Source organism: Choloepus didactylus, chromosome 11, assembly GCF_015220235.1.
Source record: "Choloepus didactylus isolate mChoDid1 chromosome 11, mChoDid1.pri, whole genome shotgun sequence".
Taxonomy (NCBI): domain Eukaryota; kingdom Metazoa; phylum Chordata; class Mammalia; order Pilosa; family Megalonychidae; genus Choloepus; species Choloepus didactylus.
This window is the reverse complement of record NC_051317.1, coordinates 43410747-43430727: the sequence shown is the minus strand read 5'-3', so window position 1 is coordinate 43430727 and position 19981 is coordinate 43410747. Positions and strand designations below refer to the sequence as shown.

Below are 19981 nucleotides of genomic sequence, written 5' to 3'. Positions count from 1 at the left end.
TTTTACTAATCATTTGATCAGAGTTTCTCCATACATGGTCTGAGTATCCCTGGGGGTTCTCAAGAGACTCTCATGGTAATTGCAAGGTGAAAACTATCTACATAGTAAAACTAACATGTTATTCCCCAATTTCATTGTATTGGCATTTGTACTGATGGTGCAAAAGCAATGGCACCTCATGTATCAACGTAAAGGAACCAATCCTATGTAGTAGCTGTTGTATTCTCCACTGCTACCCATTCACGGAAGGAAAACATTTCACTTGAGTATGTCCATAATGAAGCAGAAATGCTGTTAATTTGATTAAATCTCTACTCCTGAGCACACGTGGTTTAAATATTCTGTATGAAGAAATGGAAATTGTACCTAAAGTACTTCTGCCTCATACTACATTACGTGGTGGGCTCAGGGAAAGCCCTGGGACAGTTGTTTGAGTTGTGGATGAAACTAGCTGCTTTTCTCCATGGGACATCATTTCCCTTGAAAGAGCAAATGAAATGACAGAATAACAAATAACAAATGGTTATTCAGACTTGGGTACGTGGCAGACTTTTTCTCAAAAATTAATGAAATGACCATTTCCCCGCAAGGAAAATGACTGATGTTTTTGATTGTCAATGATAATATTCAGGCTTCCAAGTGTAAACCAGAAGTTTTGAAACTGTTTATTCACTACCGTGAGCTTCATGCTTCCCAATACTAAAATGGTATATCTCAATATGTTCAAAATTATCAAGTCAGGATGGTTCAAAATCACAGATGGGTAAATCCATTCAAAGTGCCAAGACATACCAATTTATTTTAATGTAGTAAGAGCACAAAAATTCATTGTTATGATGTTAGATTCCACCTTGCAGATAAGCTTTAAGAAGCTACCATCGTTAAGTTTTGGTGTAACATCAAAAGGCTATATCTACAACAATCCTAAAGGATATGAATATGATATATGAAATACCTTTCCAATAGCGTGTTTGTGTAAGGCTATATTTTCTTCATATCTTTGAACAAAACAACTGATTGCAATAAATGGAATGCAGAACATATGAGAACTCAATTGCCTTCCTTAAGCCAGTTGTTGCAGAGATTTGCAAAGTGTAAAATAATGCCTTTCTTCACACTATTATTTTGGGTTTGGTACAATGTAGTCACTTTCATACGTTATTTATAGTAATAGTAATGGGTTTGTTTTTAAATGATTTAATAAATATGAGTGTGACAGTTTGAATGTATTATGTCCCCCAAAACGCCATTATCTTTGATGCAATCTTGTGTGGGCAGATGCATTAGTACTGATTAGATTGTAATTCTTGGAGTATTTCCGTGGAGATTCAACCCACCCAGCTATAGGTGTTAATTCTGATTGGATAATTTCCACAGAGGTGTGGCCCTGCCCATTCAGCATGGGCCTTGATTAGTTTACTAGAGCACTATACAAGCTCAGACAGAAGGAGTGAGCTTGTGACAGCCAAGAGGGACACTTTGAAGAATGCACAGGAGCTGAGAGAGGAGCTGTAGCTTACAGAGACATTTTGGAGACAGCCTTTGAAAGCAGACTTTTGCTCCAGAGAAGCTAAGAGAGGACAAACACCCCAAGAGGAGCTACAGCCTAGAGAGGAACGTCCTGGGAGAAGCCATTTTGAAACCAGAACTGTGGAGCAGATGCCAGCCACATGCCTTCCCAGCTAACAGAGATTCTCCGGATGCCATTGGCCATTCTCCAGTGGAGGTACCCCCATACCTGGGACACTTTATGGCCTTAAAACTGTAACTTTGAAACCAAACAAACCCCTTTATAAAAGCCAATCCATTTCTGGTATTTTGCTTAATGGCAGCATTAGCAAACCAGAACAATGAGAATCATAAAATGTCTCTTTTAATTTCTAGTATGGTAAATTTTGAGCTAAAGACCCAATAAAAACAAAATTTCTTTTTGGTTTTCAATAAGTTTTCACTGTGTAAATGTTTCCTGAGAACGAAATGTTTAAGCATTATTACACTGTAAAATTTCCTTCCTTATAAAAGCCTCCTTTCTGGTCTTCAATGGATTCTGCTTGGTTTGTTCTTACTCTTTAAATCATTTATTTATAAATGCATTTCTCTAGTCCAGGCTTCTTTTACAACGCACTATCTCATGGGCATCTCAGTTGAACATTTTCACTTTTGAAGTCTTTGTTTTGTTCCCTTAAAATCTATTTTTTTCCCAGTGTTGCATAATCTGCCTTAATGGGTCTCCCAAGTATACAGACAAGACAATTGACTCATTTTGACTATCCTTCTTTTTTATCCCCCATACCATATTGGTCATTAAGCCCAATTTATTTATTTATGGTATTTCCTGGATTTATCAGCCACTCATGATTTATTTTCTTAACTATTTTTAGCCTACAAACCAGTCTCCATTTCTCTTACTTTAATTCTCTCCCACCGTTCCATGATATTGCAACTAGTTTCATCTTATTTCCTTACAAATCTGATGTTATTCCATTACTTAAAATCCTACAATAAGTCACTAACAGAATAGGAGTACAGAACTTAATATCATGGCTTCTCCCCACCGTCTTCTCCAGATTTACTTTGCTGTGTCTTGTCTCCACACCTTCGCACAAGTAGTTCACTCTCTCTGGAATGTTTCTCTCCCACCTTATTCTTTTTTCAAGGTTTAGTTCTAATATCAACCACTTTTTTCAAGAGTTAGTTTTAATATCAATTACTGTCTCTTACAGGCCCATGCCTATGTTTTCATTATATCTTACACACATTTAGCAAATTGCCATGATTCATAATTGCATCACATGATTGCATTTTCACTGATTTATTAGCTTCTCAAGAATGGAGAGCTTGTCTTTCTCTCCAGATATTCCCAGAGACTAGCACCCTAAGCGCCTAGGTACATGGTAATATTAAAAAGCAAGCAAACAATTAATGAACTCACTGAACATCTTATGTTTTCATTTTATTTACATATAGTATAACTTTTAGGACAGGTAGAATAATGCAACAGTTAAGAGTGTGAACTCCAGGGCCCTTGGCCTTAATTCATTTTCTGGCTCCACCACTTACCAGATCCATACATAACCTTGGGTAGAAGACGTAACCTTTGTGCTTCACTTTCTTCATATGTCAAATGGTGATGACAATAACACCCATCTCATCAGATTGGTGGAAAGGCTATTTAAGTTAATAAATATAAAGCACTTCAAACAGTGCCTGGCACCTAGTAAGCCCTATATGGGTTTGCTACTTTTATTATTACTATCGCTATCACTAATGTTTACTTAATTAGTAAAGAGCACTTATTTATGCAAATATGGCATACTGCTTATAAAGAAAATTCAAGTTAACATTCACATATATTTTCACTATGTATAGTTGAGACAATATTGGAGTTGAGTCAAGGAGTTATTTTGTGAAGTGGATTTTCATTCATCCATTCAATAAACATTTCTTAAGTTCCCAGTCTGTGATAGACACCCTCCTAGATATTGAAGAAACAAAGATTTATAAGACATAGTCCCTAACATCAACACTTTTAATCTAGTCATGGGAGACTGAAAATAACCTGGACAATTACCTTCTAATGTGCTAATAGTTACTCAAAATGGAAAGACAACAGCTATAGAGGTAAGATATTTTCCTATTCTTTAACTTCTGAATGAAAAACAAACAAACCAGCAAATGCCTGTAATTCCCATATTGCCAATTTAGTTTATGTTGTTAGGAGGTAATCATAAACTGAGCCAATATTTATCAAATATGGTAAAATAATTTTATAGTCAGTATTTGGCATTGCCAGCAGGAATTAACTTTGATAAATAAAATCCACAGATAACACAAAAGAAATTTTATCCATTAATTTCAATAGTCTTCACTTTTTGTGCTATTTATCATAATTCCCTGAGCAGCAAAAATTAAAAATTGAAGTTTGATTTATTATCATTTATGCTATGTACATGGTTATGGAAGTGTCAGGACCCACAAAGCAGACAGAAGAGGGGAAACTAAAAAGTCAGTGAAGGCTATAATTAAAACCATTAAAAATTTAAGGATCTCAGAGATAATTTAGTACAGATCCTTAGTGTTAGAGGTGAAGGCACAGAGGTTCCACTTGGGCTTGAATCAGTGTCACTCAGCTGGTTGTTTGCAGAGCAGGAACTATATATAACCCAGGTGTCCAAACAGCAATGCTCATTAATTTACCCTGAACAAAATGACAGCTGGGTAACATTTTAGACACATAAGCTTTTCTCTCATTCTCTAATGCATTCCACAGTTCAAGGTCAGTAATTAAAGGCAAGCCTTTCCACCAATGTGTTCATTCCTGAAGAAATAACATAGAAGACTGGAGGGAAACAAATGCTAAAAATCCAAGGGGTACAGAGTTGGTTATATAATATTCAGAGAAATAACATTGCAGATGTTAAATTATGCTAAGGCAAAAGAAGTGGCATAAGATTTTAAGAAAAAACTAAGGAACAGGAATGATTCAAATAATGGATATATTTTCATAGCTGGTATTAACTAACTTTTATTAAAATAGACCCACAGTTTTAATAGTAAAAGTGTAGACTACTCAGAAAAGTTATCTAATAAAATTTTACAAATATCAGCATCCTCAAATTCATACATATTTTTCTTCCTTTCCAAGTAGATAGAAATCTAATTATATGTTTACATAAATTTTTTTTCTTACTTCAAACAGGTAAAATCATTTGTCTTCTTTGCTCACATCCAAGGGTAACCATTTTTTTTTCCTAATACAAGACCTAAAATACTTTGTTTAGAACATACACAAAAATATAATGAATACGTTTTTCTCTGTACTTCTCATTTTTTAACTGAGGAGATTCATAATTAACTTCGTTTTACCATTTTATTGCTAATTATTGGATTACTTTCATATTTGCAGTTCTTAAAATTGAATAGTTAGTAGGCATTTCCATAGTATGCCTACTATGTATCCTTAAATGTTTATGGATACTGCTCTCTTGGAGATGGTGAGTTGCTGGGTCAACACCTAACTTCTTTGGTCAAAGCCATTCTGCTGAATATGATGGGTATTTTCATGACAATTGCACTTGACTCCTTTCTATTTTATCAACAGTTATCGAGAGATTTTTCTTCATATGTGATTGGTAGCAGTAAGAAATGCTCTATATATGCTTTATTAAATTTGTGCTTTATGCTACCAGTTTCATAATGTTAGAATTAAGTACATTAAAAAACTGTTGACAATTAAGAAAACAGATTAAGCATCAAGAAAAAGTTGGATTATCACAAGAATTTTAGATTTACATATTAGAAAATTCAATACATTAATTAAATTACAGAAAAACATCATGATCAACTAATAAATGTTCAAGTCTTTCCATTATGTTCAACAATTTATGGTAACACTTTTAGGGATATAAAGATCCTTTCTTGACCTGACAAAAAGATCAGCTCAAATCCTTCACCAGACATATGGTGAAACAATAAATCTATTTTCTTTAAAATGAGGAACAAGAAAATGATGCTTGCTTCTATTGTAAATTATATTGTAGGTTCTAGCCAGCACAAAAGAAAAGTGAATCAAAGCATTAAAGTATGGTTTAGAAGAAGCAAATAATTAGTGTTTCACAGAATATATGATTGCTTATACTACAAAAGAAAAAAAAAGAAATAGAATTAATAAATAAATTTAGCAGTTTCTAGATGTAAAATCAATGTAATAATGTCACTGCATTATATTCACGGTACAGAAAGTTTGTGTGCCTGGCGATACTTGGTCTAAATTTGGGTCCTTATTTTAGACATATTTTAGGCTTTCAGAAGCAATGGTTTTCAACAAGGTCATATCAATGAATTAAATCCCGGCTTTTTATTTATCCAAACATTTCCACCATGATCTAATCGTACCATTTAACTGCTGATTCCAAGTACATACTGTTGCTTGACTTTCAGTCCAGTTTTGTGAGTTTCTTTAAGCTGCTGCCAAACTTCCCAAAATTCACTGGACTGCATGGAAGAGAAGTCCCCCAATGTTTATTTTTTGTGCTTTTAATAATTAACATTTTATATTGAACTGTTTCTCCTACCTATACTTTTCTCAAACACAAATTTATCTCCTCATCACCTTGTGTCCATTCATGTGTCTTGTGTCCTTTGTGACTCTCAATTTTATTTCATTCATCTATTCATCCATCCATTCTTCCATCCACCATTCATTTAAAAAATATACATTGATTTCCTATGATGTATTAGACAGTGGGCTGTTTATTCCAAACATAGTGAATAGAATAGATAAAATATTTGCTTTCTAGGAACTGAGGCAGGGAAAGAGACAAACACAGACAAATAAATACAATTATTGCAAGATGTGATCAATTCTACAAAGGGTAAAAACAAGGCTGAAAGAAATCAGTATGGAACCATATCATGGATATGGTGATCAGCAACACTTGGTTTCTTCAAAAATGCCATTGTGACCTAAAAGATGAACAAAATGGATAGGTACAACAGGTCAAACCATTTTCTATAACTTTCTGTGTTTTACTCTTTGCATTGTTGCTGGTTCTTAATTTCTACAACGCTACCTGGGAAGGCTTTACATGATGGCCCATTTTAGTTCATCCATAGCCCTAAGGACTGTATATGGCTCCTGATAACTTTCAGCCTAACCTGCCTCGGTCTATGTTTAAGGGCAGGAGGCATATAAGTAGCTCTTTCTTCACCAAGATAATTTCCTACATTATTACTTTTATCCCACATTATTAAAAGTAATGCAATTTCTTAGTAGAAAATGAGAAATGTAACAGGTAAACAAAAAAATATTGAAATAGAAATCACCTTCTCATCCAAGGAAAATCTAAATTAATTTTTTTTGTTTTTTATCATTCACAAAACATTCCTATGAGCTCATATACGAAAAGGACACTGTTGTTATAAATGCATTTTCACTTGACAATATGTATGTGTTCCAATCTTAATGTATATACACATAATTTTAATGGTGAAATATGGGTGTAGCTTTTTTAAAACCAATTTTCTATTGCTGTCCTTTCCCCAATAGTCCACAATTTTGAATAAGATTGCAAAAAAAAAAAAAAAAAAAGACTTGCAATATATATTTGTACAACTCTATGATTATATCCTTGTAAGTTCTTAGATTTGGAATTTTGGATCAAAGAATACAGTAAAGCATTTTTGAATAGTATTGACAAAATGAATTACAGAGAACTCATAGGAATTTAAATTTTGAATAACATGACATGAGTTTGCTTATTTCTCCATAGCCATACTCATTATGGAGACTATCATTACTTTTTAATTAACCTATCTGAAATGTAAAGATGTATTCCCAATATTATCTAAAATTGAAGGTATTTTCCTTAAAATGTCTAATGAATATGGATATTTTATATGCTTTCTATCTGTTTATTTCATTTTTAAATATCCATTTTATGCCAACTTTCCATTTTTTACATGATCCATCCTTTCTCTTCTCAATGAATATTATTAAATCTTCATAAATCAAGAACATCAACTCATTACATTGTATTTTAAATTATCTTCTACAGTTCCTCTTCCTTTAGTTTCATTTATACAATTTTTCATACATTATATTTCTACAATTTGCATGTTCAAATCTATAAAACTTTTTTTGGATTTGTGCTTTGGGTGTCATTCTGAGAATTAAAACAAATGTTAATTCATCTAAGTATCTTTTTTTCACTTTTAACCAACTCTAAATCTCCTTAGAATTCATTTTGCAATGAAGTGTGGTCAAAGGAAATAATTTCATTTATTTTTTTCTCTAAATAGTTGACCATCTGTTTTAACACCATGTAATGAGCAATCTATCTATTCCTACCGACCAAAATACTACCCTAATTATATACAAAATATGTGAGAGTTTACATAAATGCACATACACATATATATACAAATTTACTCACAAATATATATTATATTTTCTTCCACTGATTCTTCTATTGTCTTGTTACAATAGTATATTAACCATTAATGATTTAAAACCTGTTTTATAATTGGATTAGGTAAATTTATCCTCATTCTTTCTTTATTTTTCAAATATTTAATGGCACATAATGCAAATTTAGGCTTCCAGATGAAATTAAGGATAACTTTTACATGAACCCTTACCTCACACTGTCTTAATTAAATTTTTCTTAGAATTATATTAAGTAGGGAGATAAATTTGGATAGAATTTACATATTTACAAAATTTAGTTTTCCAATTCCTGAATATAGTATGTCACCATTTACCATTTGTTCAAATCTTCTTTTAAGTTTCCTCAGTAATTGTGGGTATGAGTGAGTATGCAAATATGTGTATACATGCATGATTGTGTATGTACATGTACTTTCTACATGTTTCTTTTTTTGATTATTAATAAAAGATTTTATGGGAAAAATTCAGTAAATATTAGTAAAAAATTTCTGAGATCATTTATTTCTGCCTTATGTTAAAGCATAGAATTATTCTGTTGGTTTGGGAGAATGTCTGTTTCTGAATTTTTAACTGTTTTTTTTTTTTTTAACACTGAGGAACAATCAGGAAAGTAGAAATCACATAAACGCCAGAGGCACACAAGTTGTATAAAATATTTATGGAATGAAAATGGTTTTGGAAATCTTTGATTTTTCACAGATTCATATATATTTGAACAGAAACGAACCATGATTTCAAAAGGCAGATTGCAAATGATTTGTTCAGCACATATAAACATGAAACTGTCACCCAATTATTAAAATATTCTCTGAGTTACTTATTCCAGTTTTATGAATAAATTGATAATTTGCTATTGCTCCCAAGTTGCCAAACAATTGACAATGGAATTCAAGGTGCATATATGTATGTGTACGTTCTACATGTTTCTTGATTCAAGGTAGCTGACATTTTTATTCACATTATGAATCTTTTCTTCCCCGTCTTACTATTGACCTGGCTACTAATCTAAAAGAAGAAAGGTATTGACAAAAATGTTTGTTTTGTACTCAACCACCTTATTGTGATCTATGTTCATTAACAGTTGTTCAATTGATTCCTTGGGGTCTGCCTTTCCAACCTTTTAGATTATGAACTTTGTGAACTTTCTGGCTAGCACCGCCTGAACATAATCAAATGATAATAGGGTTACTAGTCACTACTAGTTTGTTACTTTAATGGGTATTTCTTTTATTTTTTTTTCATCATAGAATGCTAATAATTGTATGAAGCAAATATTTTTGTGATAAGTTGGAAATAGTTTCTTTTACTCAAAGAATGACTGTGGAACTTGATCAAATGTCTTTTAATCTTTTAGTAAGATGATGACATTCTTTATTTTTTCTTATAACCAAAATTCATAGCACAGTCCATTAATAAATATATTAATATTTAACAATTCATGCATCTAAGTAAAACAGAGGCATCCTTGATCATGATGGAATTGATTTGCAAAAAATTTGTGTAATTGGACCTATGTTAGTAAGACAAAATTGCTCATATGTGATGACAGAAACAAGGCTGTATTTGTCAACATTTGGTTCCCTAGTTATGCTAATTATCTAAAACAGTTGTTATTATTTTCTTCTTTCTTTGAGATCTATAGGGCTTGACTTCAGCAAAAACTTTCTTCTTAGTGATAAACATTTTTGTTAGAAATATATTTCTAAATTGGAGCTGAAACTAAAATTTCCCTGAAAGCACCTCTTATAAATTACTGTCCAATGATTTAGTTTGCTCTCTATGGTCTGTTAGGATCTTAAGTTGTTCATTCTTTTACTTATATTTGAGAGAGAAGAGATTATTATATAGAGAAGAAGGAAGAGTTAATTTATATATTTCTGCTTTTAACTCTAGCCTGAAGTCTTCTCTATTCTGCTTTGGCAGCATTGATAGATAATCTGAATAAATGGTTTTTATCTTGTATGGCATACAATACAATGAATATTAAGCCATCAAAAAATGTTTAAAAAAGAGAAATAAAACTGTACACAAAGTAAAATTCAATAAGGTGATAAATTCATTCAATATGGCATACAAATAACCAGGGAAAATTTATTACAAAATATTATAAGGAAAAAAATGAAATTTATGGCAAGATGGTAATGTTTTTTGAATTGATATTGCTATTTCAAGCAGAGTTTTTTTTGTGTGTTTTTTGTTTTTTTTTTTTGTATGGGCTGTACACTAATGTTGATAGAATGAAGTCATGAACTCACTATGAAATATAAGGTAAGTTGTCGACAAATCCCTGTAAAAAAGATACACCCCAAATTATCTCAGGTGTCTTTCATCTGAAGCAAAGTTTCTAAAATTGCGTTTATGTTGGGGCACGAGGTGGTTATGAAACTGTCACACCATAGAGTTCTTTGCGCTCACAAAAAATATTAATGATGGTTTTCAGCAGCAGGCAGTTCATTTCATATGTTTTCAAATTTCATTCTCCACTTACTTGCAAATATTGGTGAATTTTTGGCAACTGATCTACTTACATTTATGGCTACATTTCAACATTATTTCTTTTTATTAAGGAGAAAATAAGACAGTTTTTTTTTGTTTGTTTATGATTTTTTTTTCTTAGCAAGAAGCATATCTTGGCTTTTCCCCTAGTGTTTAATAAGAGAAAGACTTCATTTTTGATGCTTGAATGTTGGCAACTTTCAAATCCCCACTCTTTCCTTTTCCCCTTTCTCCAGATATGGATGACTTAATGAAAAGCCCACACACACCCTCTATCTCTTAGTACTGGCAGAAATTTTAAGCCATGCAAACCCCTGACAGAAGCCGTACTCCTTGGGGAATCCTTTTGCTGTTTACTTCGTGAGTTATAACTAATGTTCGTGACCTTGGTGCTTGTGTGTCATTCCTCCCAACATCCGTAAATTCTTGAGTGTTGGAGGATGGAGACGGGAGCTGTCCAGCACCCAGTAGGGGATGCTAAGAGCCCAACTAAAAGAGCAATTTGTTTCCATTGTCTTGGGATTTGTTTTCACCAAGTCACTTTGCCTGCCCCAAAGTGAAATGCTAGATTTGGACTTCTGACTTGTATCACATCAGGGAATGTGCATAAATTCCCACTGAATCAATTACTCTTTCAACAACCAACTTTAATCTAGCTATACGATATGCACTCCTTTATATGGTGCTTGTTCGTTAATTAAAAAGAACTAATTTAAATTGGAAACACAGTCATTAGATCTTTATCCTTACTCTAATTTTTCTTCAAAATGTCAGTAGATTGGATGAAGTGAATAACTAAGCAAAGCATTGCCTGAAGATATCATGAGGTCAAAAAATCTTGTTATAAGACATTTGATCAATATAATTGGAAGAAAAATAAAATAAGAAGAAGCAAAAGAAAACAGAGGGTAAAACAAGTACATTAGTATGTACTTGATATTTTAAAATATCCCCAAAGAAAATCTAGTTGAAAATAATAGATTACCTTAAAAATGTTTGCCTGCACAGCTCTTAAGTAAAGGAAAAACACTTTCTTGTAAGTCTAATATTATATTTCAGAATTTGGAATACTTAACAAAATGACATAAAATCATAATTTATCTGTTCCTTTTTATTAGGGCACTACTGTTTAAGCATTTTTTAACAATTATTAATATTATAGTACATATCAATTGTAATTCCAGTTGAGAACTCTCCAGCTGCACTGTATATTTTCTTTCATTCGCCACATTAATATATATTGAGCCCAAGTGGATATATGTTGGCTTAATGCACCACTAATTCCTATTTCCTGCTTTTTAATTACTATTTCATTCATGAAAAAGGTTCTGTCTCTGTTTACTTGGGGAAAAAATTATATCTGGGCCTAATGGTCTTTTTACTCTCCTAAACATGAACAGATTTGCTTTGTCTTATTTTCCCTCTGACACTGATTGACTGAAATCATATCCTGACATTAAACATCAATCCAAACACTGCTTACCCAATATTCCTATGTTTTAATTGGGTCTCTGTACTAATTAGATTAGACATACTTTCTTGAGCATGCTGTTTACCCTTTTGAATCTTCGTGTTTATGCATGTATGATTAGAAAGCAAAACTAAATGATCTCCATAGCTGCTTATTTATCCAGACCTTCTTCATTTTACATTGCATTTGAGTCTTTCATAAAAATTTATTTTTAGTAAACTTTAAATAGGCGTTGGACTTCAGTGATTCTGAGGTGTAAATAGATGGCATAAATCTAGAATGTTTATTACCAAGTTTAGGCAGTCCTGGAAGGAGGGCTAAAGTCCTTTCATGAAAATTGCATGGCCCACCCATACATGTGTCTCCAAGGATGGATGACTCATCTCAGCTTGTGGGCTGAGATAGTTCCCTCATTTCAGAGCAGATTCTCATTTTAGAATTCGCTATGGTGGTCCACCATAGTACAAATGGGAAAGGATCTTTAGGTTTCAACTGTAAAGCCCTGTGTCTCCATTATTTATGAAGTGTTTCTTAAATCTCCCTTTCAAATAGAAATTCTCCTTCTTTGGAACCCTTAGTAAAGTCTTTTTACTTTTATGTCATTTATCTTATTTCACATAGAATCACAGGTTGGGGAACAGTGTGATATAGCAAAAGGCACAGATTTTATGGCAGAAAAAACCTTAGGTTCAAATAGCTCAGGTTTCTTGTTTGCTCACTTTATTGTTTGACTTTCTGTCTTAAGGTGTCAGGAGGCAAGGGAAGCCCCCCACTACCACCCCCCAAAAAAAGGGAAGTAACAACATGCATTTCTTTTTGAAAAGCTAATCTTCCAGGCAAAGGTCTTGATTAGCATTGGTTTAAGGTGGCATGTCTTGGCTAATATTTAGACCTGCAAAAATACCTTTTTCACCTTTAATCTGATCAGTAGTAAATCTGATCATTATGCATTAAAAAGTAAAATGATAATCAATTTATTTTATACCCACAGAGAGTGGATGATCTCCTGAAATATTCCTCTCTGGGAACTTTTTTCTATCCTTGCAAGGTATAGCTGACTCCCCACTCTGGCATCCTCAACATACCACTACTGTATCTCCACACACACAAGAAAACCATTTTATTGTTTTACTTTGGTACTTTTACATATGTATCCCTCCAACTAGATGTAAGCATCTTAAGAACACAAAACATGCATTCATTTTTCTATCTTGAGAAATGATAGAATGACTATAAGAATGAAGGTGATATCTTGACTCTATGGTCATAGTTTATGTAGAAGGGAAAGTAATAAAATACCAGCAGAAAGCATCTAATTCCTGACTGCAACATTGCAGAATGTTCCTGTCTGCAGCATTGGAGAATAGTAAGTACAGACGAGATTTCAAAAAAAGAAAAAAAAAAAAAAAAACAAACAGTTATTCAAAATAATTATAGGTCTAAAGTTGTGTGTGCTTCTCTGAATACTTCTTGTTAGAGCCTCTAATTTCCACTCATCGTTGAAATGATTATTGTTGTGGCTATAATTTCCCATTTGTGACATTTAAGGTGACCTGCATTTCATATGTTGTAGAGAGATGCATTTAAATACTATAACTTAATTCATCTTGCCCCTGTTTAGTGTAATTATCCAGGAATATTTTCAATGAAATCTAAAATGTATGATAGGACTTCTGCACCCCATCTTCCATGTTTCATGGTTTTAATAAAAATACTGTGTGTATTTTTGTTCAGAAAGTCCAGAAAGCTCTATGGTATTGCTTATTCTTGGAGAAATGCTTTGTGCAAGCACTAGAAGAAATAATTCCTTGATCTATCAGAATTTATGAATTGCATTACATTTATGTGGCAAGTTAAAATCTTTCTAAGCTGTTTCATATCTATCATACACAATTTTCACAAATTATGTGGTAATAAAGTTATCTGAAAAATATAGTAATTTATTCACTGTACGTTGATGAAATCAGAACAAAAACCCTATTAGCAAGTGTCTTTTCTCTGCATAACCTGTTGCTATCAGAAAAGAACCAATAAATTACAAATGTTTCAAATAGTTCAGATTGTACTCTATGAAGTACAGATTGCCATTATTGTTGAAAACAACTTTTAATTTTTTTCAATTTAACTGTTAACTTAAATAATAACTATATTTTTAACCACATTCATAAAAACTCATTTGCCTGTCAAATGTTATATTAATTGTCACTCAACACAACTTTATTTGACATCTAGTATGTTCCAAGCATATTCTTATGTGTTTGTGACCCACCAGTAATAAAACAGTCATGGATTTCATGAAGCTCATAAATTTAAAGGTGCATATTTGTAGGTGTATGGGATGATGGTAGGGAATAGACAAAGAAATGTAAACTATAATCTAGAAGCAAACATAAAAATAAAAATAAAGCATTTTATTTAATAGGCCGATGAAGATGGAAAATTGAAAAAAAATTAGTCAATTAATCCAAAAGAAGACAGAAAAGAGGAAAAAAAAGAAAAAAAAAAGAACAGATGGGACAAAGAGAAAGTAAATAGCAAGACAGCATATTCAATCCTAACCATATCAGAATATTCATTAAATGTGAATTGTCTTAAAGCCCCAATTAGAAGGCAAAATATATCAAATTGGATTAAAAAGCAATACCTAATTATATGCTGCCTTTAAGAAATTCATTTTAACCCTCTCATCTATGGCCAGTTGATTTTTGACAAGGATGCCAAGCCCACTTAATGGGGAAAGAATAATCTTCAAAAAATGATGCCGGGAAAACTGGATATCCATATGAAAAGAATGAAGGAGGGCCCCTACCTCCACACAATATACAAAGACCAACTCAAAATGTATCAAGGACCTAAATGTAATAACCAAAGCTATGTTTCTTAGAAGAAAAAATTGTGAAGCATCTTCAAGACTCCATGTTTGGCAATGGTTTCTTAGACTTGATACCGAAAGCAAGAGCAACAAAAGAAAAAAATAATAGATAATTGGGACTTCATCAGAATTAAAAATTTTGTGACTCAAAGGAATTCATCATTAAAGTAAAATGACAACCTACACAGTGGAAGAAAATAGAAACCCATATCAATTAAGGTTTTAATATCCAGAATATTTAAAGAAATCCTTCAACTCACCAACAAAAAGGCAAACAACACAATTAATAAATGGGTAAAAGACTTGAATAGACATTTCTCCAAAGATCTGCAAATGGCCAAAAAGCACATGAAAAGATGTGCAACATCTCTAGGCATTAGGGAAATGCAAATCAAAACCCATTTCACACCCACTAGAATGGCTACTATTAAAAAAATCAAAAACAGGAAATAATGAGTGTTGGAGAAATAGGAACACACGTTCATTGCTCGTGGGAATATGAAACAGTGCAGCACTATGGAAGACAGTTTGGCATTTCCTCAGGAAGTTACAAATAAAACTGCCATATGACCCAGCAATTCCACTACTAAGCATATACCCAAAAGAATTGAAAGCCGGGATTTGAAAAGATATTTTCACACTGATATTCTCACAGTGGCATTATTCAGTTTCCAAAAGATGAAAGCAACCCAAGGGTCCATCAACCGATGAAGGGATAAACAATATGTGATATATACATACAATGGAATAATTATTCAGGCATGAAAAGGAATGAAGTTCTGATACTTGCAACAATGTAATGAATGCTGAAGACATCATGATGAGTGAAATGTCAGACACAAAAGGACAAATATTATATGATCTGATATGAAATAATTAGAATAAACAAATTCATATAATCAGAAACTAGAATACGGGTTACCAAGGCCAGGATGTGGTAGGGAATGGAGTTAAGGCTTACTTGGTGCAGTGTTTCTGTTTGGGGTGGTGAAAAAGCTTTGGTAATGGGTGGTGGTGAGGTAACACAACACTGTGAAGATAATTAACATGACCATATTTGAATGTCATTAAAAAGGGAAATTTTAGGTTGTATATATGCTAATGGAATAAAAATTGAAAAAAAAAAAAAAAGAAAACACCAGACTGTATAATGCAAGCGGGGAACCCTGAGGTAAACTATGGAAAATAGTTAATACTATAATTATAATAATATTCTTTCATCGACTGTAAGAAAGTTACCACACTAGTGCAAAGTGTTAATAATGGGGGGAGGGGATAAATGGGGACTGTCTATTTTCTGCATTATTTTTCTGTAAATCTACTTCTTTAACAAAAAAATATTAAAGTGTTTTATAAAAAATAAATGCACAAAATATAAAGACAAAATAAAAGTTGAAATTAAAAGAATGGAAAAATGTATAACATACTAACACATAATAATAGAGTAGGAACGATTATATTAATATCAAAAAAGTTGATTTTAGAGAAAAGAAGATTACATGTAATGGAGGTCATTCCACAATGTTAAAGGTGCCAATTCTTCAAGATGATGTAACAATCCTAAATATTTATGAACCTAACAACAGAGCTTCAAAATCCATGAAACAAAACTTACAGAAGTACAAGGAAAAGTAGATAAATCCACAATTAGAGTCAGAAATTTCAATAACATACTATCAATAATTGATCAAAGTGCAGGTATAAAATCAGTAAGGATATTGGGGATTTGAAAAATGCTAGCTTTATCTAAGTAGATTTGACTGAAATAAAACACTCCACCCTACATCAGCACAATACACATTCTTTTCATGCACACAAAATACGTTACCAAAATAGACCATATTCTGTTTTAACTAACTTAAAAGAATTTAATGATTCAAGTCAAACAAAGTTTATTCTCTTACCACAAGGGAATTAAATTAGATATTAATAACAGAAACATTTATGTAAAATTCCCAAACATTTGTAAACTAAATAAAATACTTTTCAGTAAACCATGACTGACAGAAGACATCAGTGGGAAAAAAAAGAATTTTAAACTAAATTAAAATGAAAACAAAATATAGCAAACCTATGCACTATATTGCTAAAACACCATTTAGGGAGACATTTATAGCATTAAACACCTCAAATAAGAGACATTACCTTCCACCTTAAGAAGCTATTTCAGGAAGAGTCAAACACATAGTAGGAAAATAAGGAAAACACTAGAGAAGGGAATGAAAATGAAATAAATAGAAAAAAAAGAGAATTAGTGAAAGCAAACCATGGTTCTTTGAGAAGGTCAATAAAATTAGTAAACCTAGAGTCAGAAGGAAATCAGGAAAAATAGAGAAAGGACAAAATATCAGTAAAAGTAATGACAGAGGTGGCATCACTGCAGATGCTACCGATATTAAAAGATAAGTGAATATTATGAGCAAAATAGACAAATTCCTCAAAAGAAACAAAGTACAAAATTACCAAAGCTCATTTGAGGAACAATGGATAAGCTCAATGACTATATATCTATTAAAGAAGTTGAAATCATTGTTGAAAAACTTTCCACAAAGAAAACTCCAGGCCCACTAGACTTCTCTAGGAAATTATGCCAAATATTAATGGAAGAAAGAATACCAATTGTACACAGATTCTTTCATAAAATTAAAAAGGAGAAATTAAAATAAGTGACAGCATTGATCTGATACCAAAAATAGGCAGAGATTTTATATCAAAAGGAAACAGCAGATCAACATCATTCATAACTATAAACATAGATGCAAAAATTCAAAAGAAAACTAGTGAATTTAGTACAGTATCAATATGCAAAAATCAATGGTATTTCTCTAGTCCAGCAACAATTGAAAATTTAATTTAAAAATGCCATTTCCTATAGCATTAAAAAATAAGAAGTAGGGCTGGGAGCGCGACTTCCGTCGCGGTTCGCCAGTTGCGCGCGGGCCTGGGTAGTAGGTCCAGCCACCCCACGTTCCGCGCCGTGCGTCTCCTCGGTGGGTGGCAGGTCCTGCTGTGGGTGCTCGGGCCTCCCTCCCGTGGCCGGGAGGTTGCAGAGGGAAGCGACCACTAGTGGTCTGAGGAGCACCCAGCTCTCCCTCTCCAGGTGGGGGCTGTGAATCTGAGTGAGGAGGAGCCCCCGCATGGCCCGACAACAGAAGAGGCCAGTGTAGTGCTGGGACTGGACACTGATGATGATCGCATGGTGATGTCTGTGATTCCGGGGGAAGCTGAGGACAAACAGCTCAGAGCCCAGCGATGGCACCTGGGGAACTGGAGGGGAGGAGGACTCGTTGTGCAAAATCAGAGACAGCCTCTTCTCTCTGGACTGCGCTGGGGCAAACTTTCCTGATAGAGAAGAAGAGTATTACACAGAGCCAGAAGTGGCAGAATCTGATCTAGCCCTGACAGAGGACTTCAATATTACTGAAAGTCTGAAATCCCCAAAGGTGAACTGCGAGGAAAGAAATGTCACGGGAATAGAAAATCTCATTCTGAAAATTTTAAATATGTCACAGGACCTTAAGGACTTTCTAAACCCAAACGATAGTGATTGCACTCTAGTCCCATTTTACACCCCTTGGTGCCAATTTTCTGCCAGTTTAGCCCCTCATTTTAATTCTTTGCCACGGGCATTTCCAGCTCTTCATTTTTTGGCACTAGATGCATCTCAGCACAGCAGCGTTTCTACCAGGTTTGGCAGTGTAGCTGTTCCTAGAGTTTTGTTATTTCAAGGAGCTAAACCAATGGCTAGATATAATCATGCAGCCCGAACATTGGAAACTGAAAATCTCTTCTGTAACTCTGATGACAGGTACAGAAGCCATGAAAAATGTGGTGGTAACTCAGGATAACAAAAAGGCCCTCTTCCCAGCACATTGGTAACAAATGTGGACTGGTTGCTTCTGTTTTCCGTATTCTTTTTAATTAGTTTTATTATGTATGCTACCATTGGAACTGAGAGTATTCAGTGGCTAATTCCAAGACAACAGCAGGAACATGCAGATAGCGATGGCCTGAAAGCAGAAGTTGGAAAGATGAATTTCGGTGCTTTACTGAAGAAACTAATGCTGTGATCTCATACATTTTCTTCAGTGAAGTGTTCACTTGCAGTGTCACTCAGATTGAAAGAATCATGCATTTGTTCAACTATTGAATGTGTAAAAAAATTCTAAGCTGGTGTTTTAACTAGTATTGTAACAAGCAAATGCAATATTCAAGAATTCACGATTCTTGTTTTTACTACTTGAACATAATACAATATTTTAAGGGAGCAACCAGTTTAATATGTGAAGATGTATTCTGGTGGAATAGTGAGTAGAATAATAATATGCTATATACTATATAAGAGGCAGAAATCAGACTTTAGATTATAGTTTTAGAAAACTTTTGATTCCCTATATGTCTAAGAAGGTTGGTTTCCTATTCTTTTGCAATTTCTCTTCCAAAATCCATAAGCAGAAATGTGCTCTGCAAGGAGAAGAGAAACTAGAATGAATAAGTGTGAGCTCACAAGTAGCAACTGCTACTTGGTGTCTTTGTTGATGGAGAAATAAAAGTGTCAAATACCTTGGTGAAAAAAAAATGAAATAGGGATAAATCTGAGAAAAGATGTAGAAGAATTATACTAAGAAAACAAGAAAATCTTGCTGCGAGAAACTAAAGAAGATATACAGAAGTATACTGTGTCCAGGGATCGGAAGTTTCAATATTGTTATATCAATTCACCCCAATCTAATCCATAGATTTAAGACAATTCTATTAAACAACACAGCAGTCTCTTTTGTGGAAATTGGCAACCTGATTCTAAAATTCACTTGGAAGTGCAAAGAGCCTAAAGTAGCCAAAACAAAAACAACAAATATTAAAAGAACAAAATTGGAGAACTTTATCTCAAGACTTACTGTAAAGGTTCAGTTGTCAAAGTAGTGTGACATTAGCATAATAATGGGCAAATAGATCAACGGAGCACAATAGAGAGCTCAGAAAGAGATCCACACTTTCATGGACAACTGATTTTCAACAAAAGTACAAAATCAATGCAGTGAAGTATAGACTTTTCAAGAAATGTTGCTGGATCAATTGGATTTCCACATGCGAAATGAATAAAGTTTTATACAAAATTATCTTAAAATGGATCATAAATCTAAATGTAAAACCTAAACTGTAAAAATTCTGGCAAAAAGGAGAAAACCTTTGT

General features: G+C 33.2%; 1 pseudogene; it reads left to right on the top strand.

Moving 5' to 3' along the window:
• Positions 1–18857, top strand: part of LOC119505997 — an 82892-nt pseudogene extending 64035 nt beyond the window's left edge.
• Positions 18858–19981: the final 1124 nt, after the last annotated feature.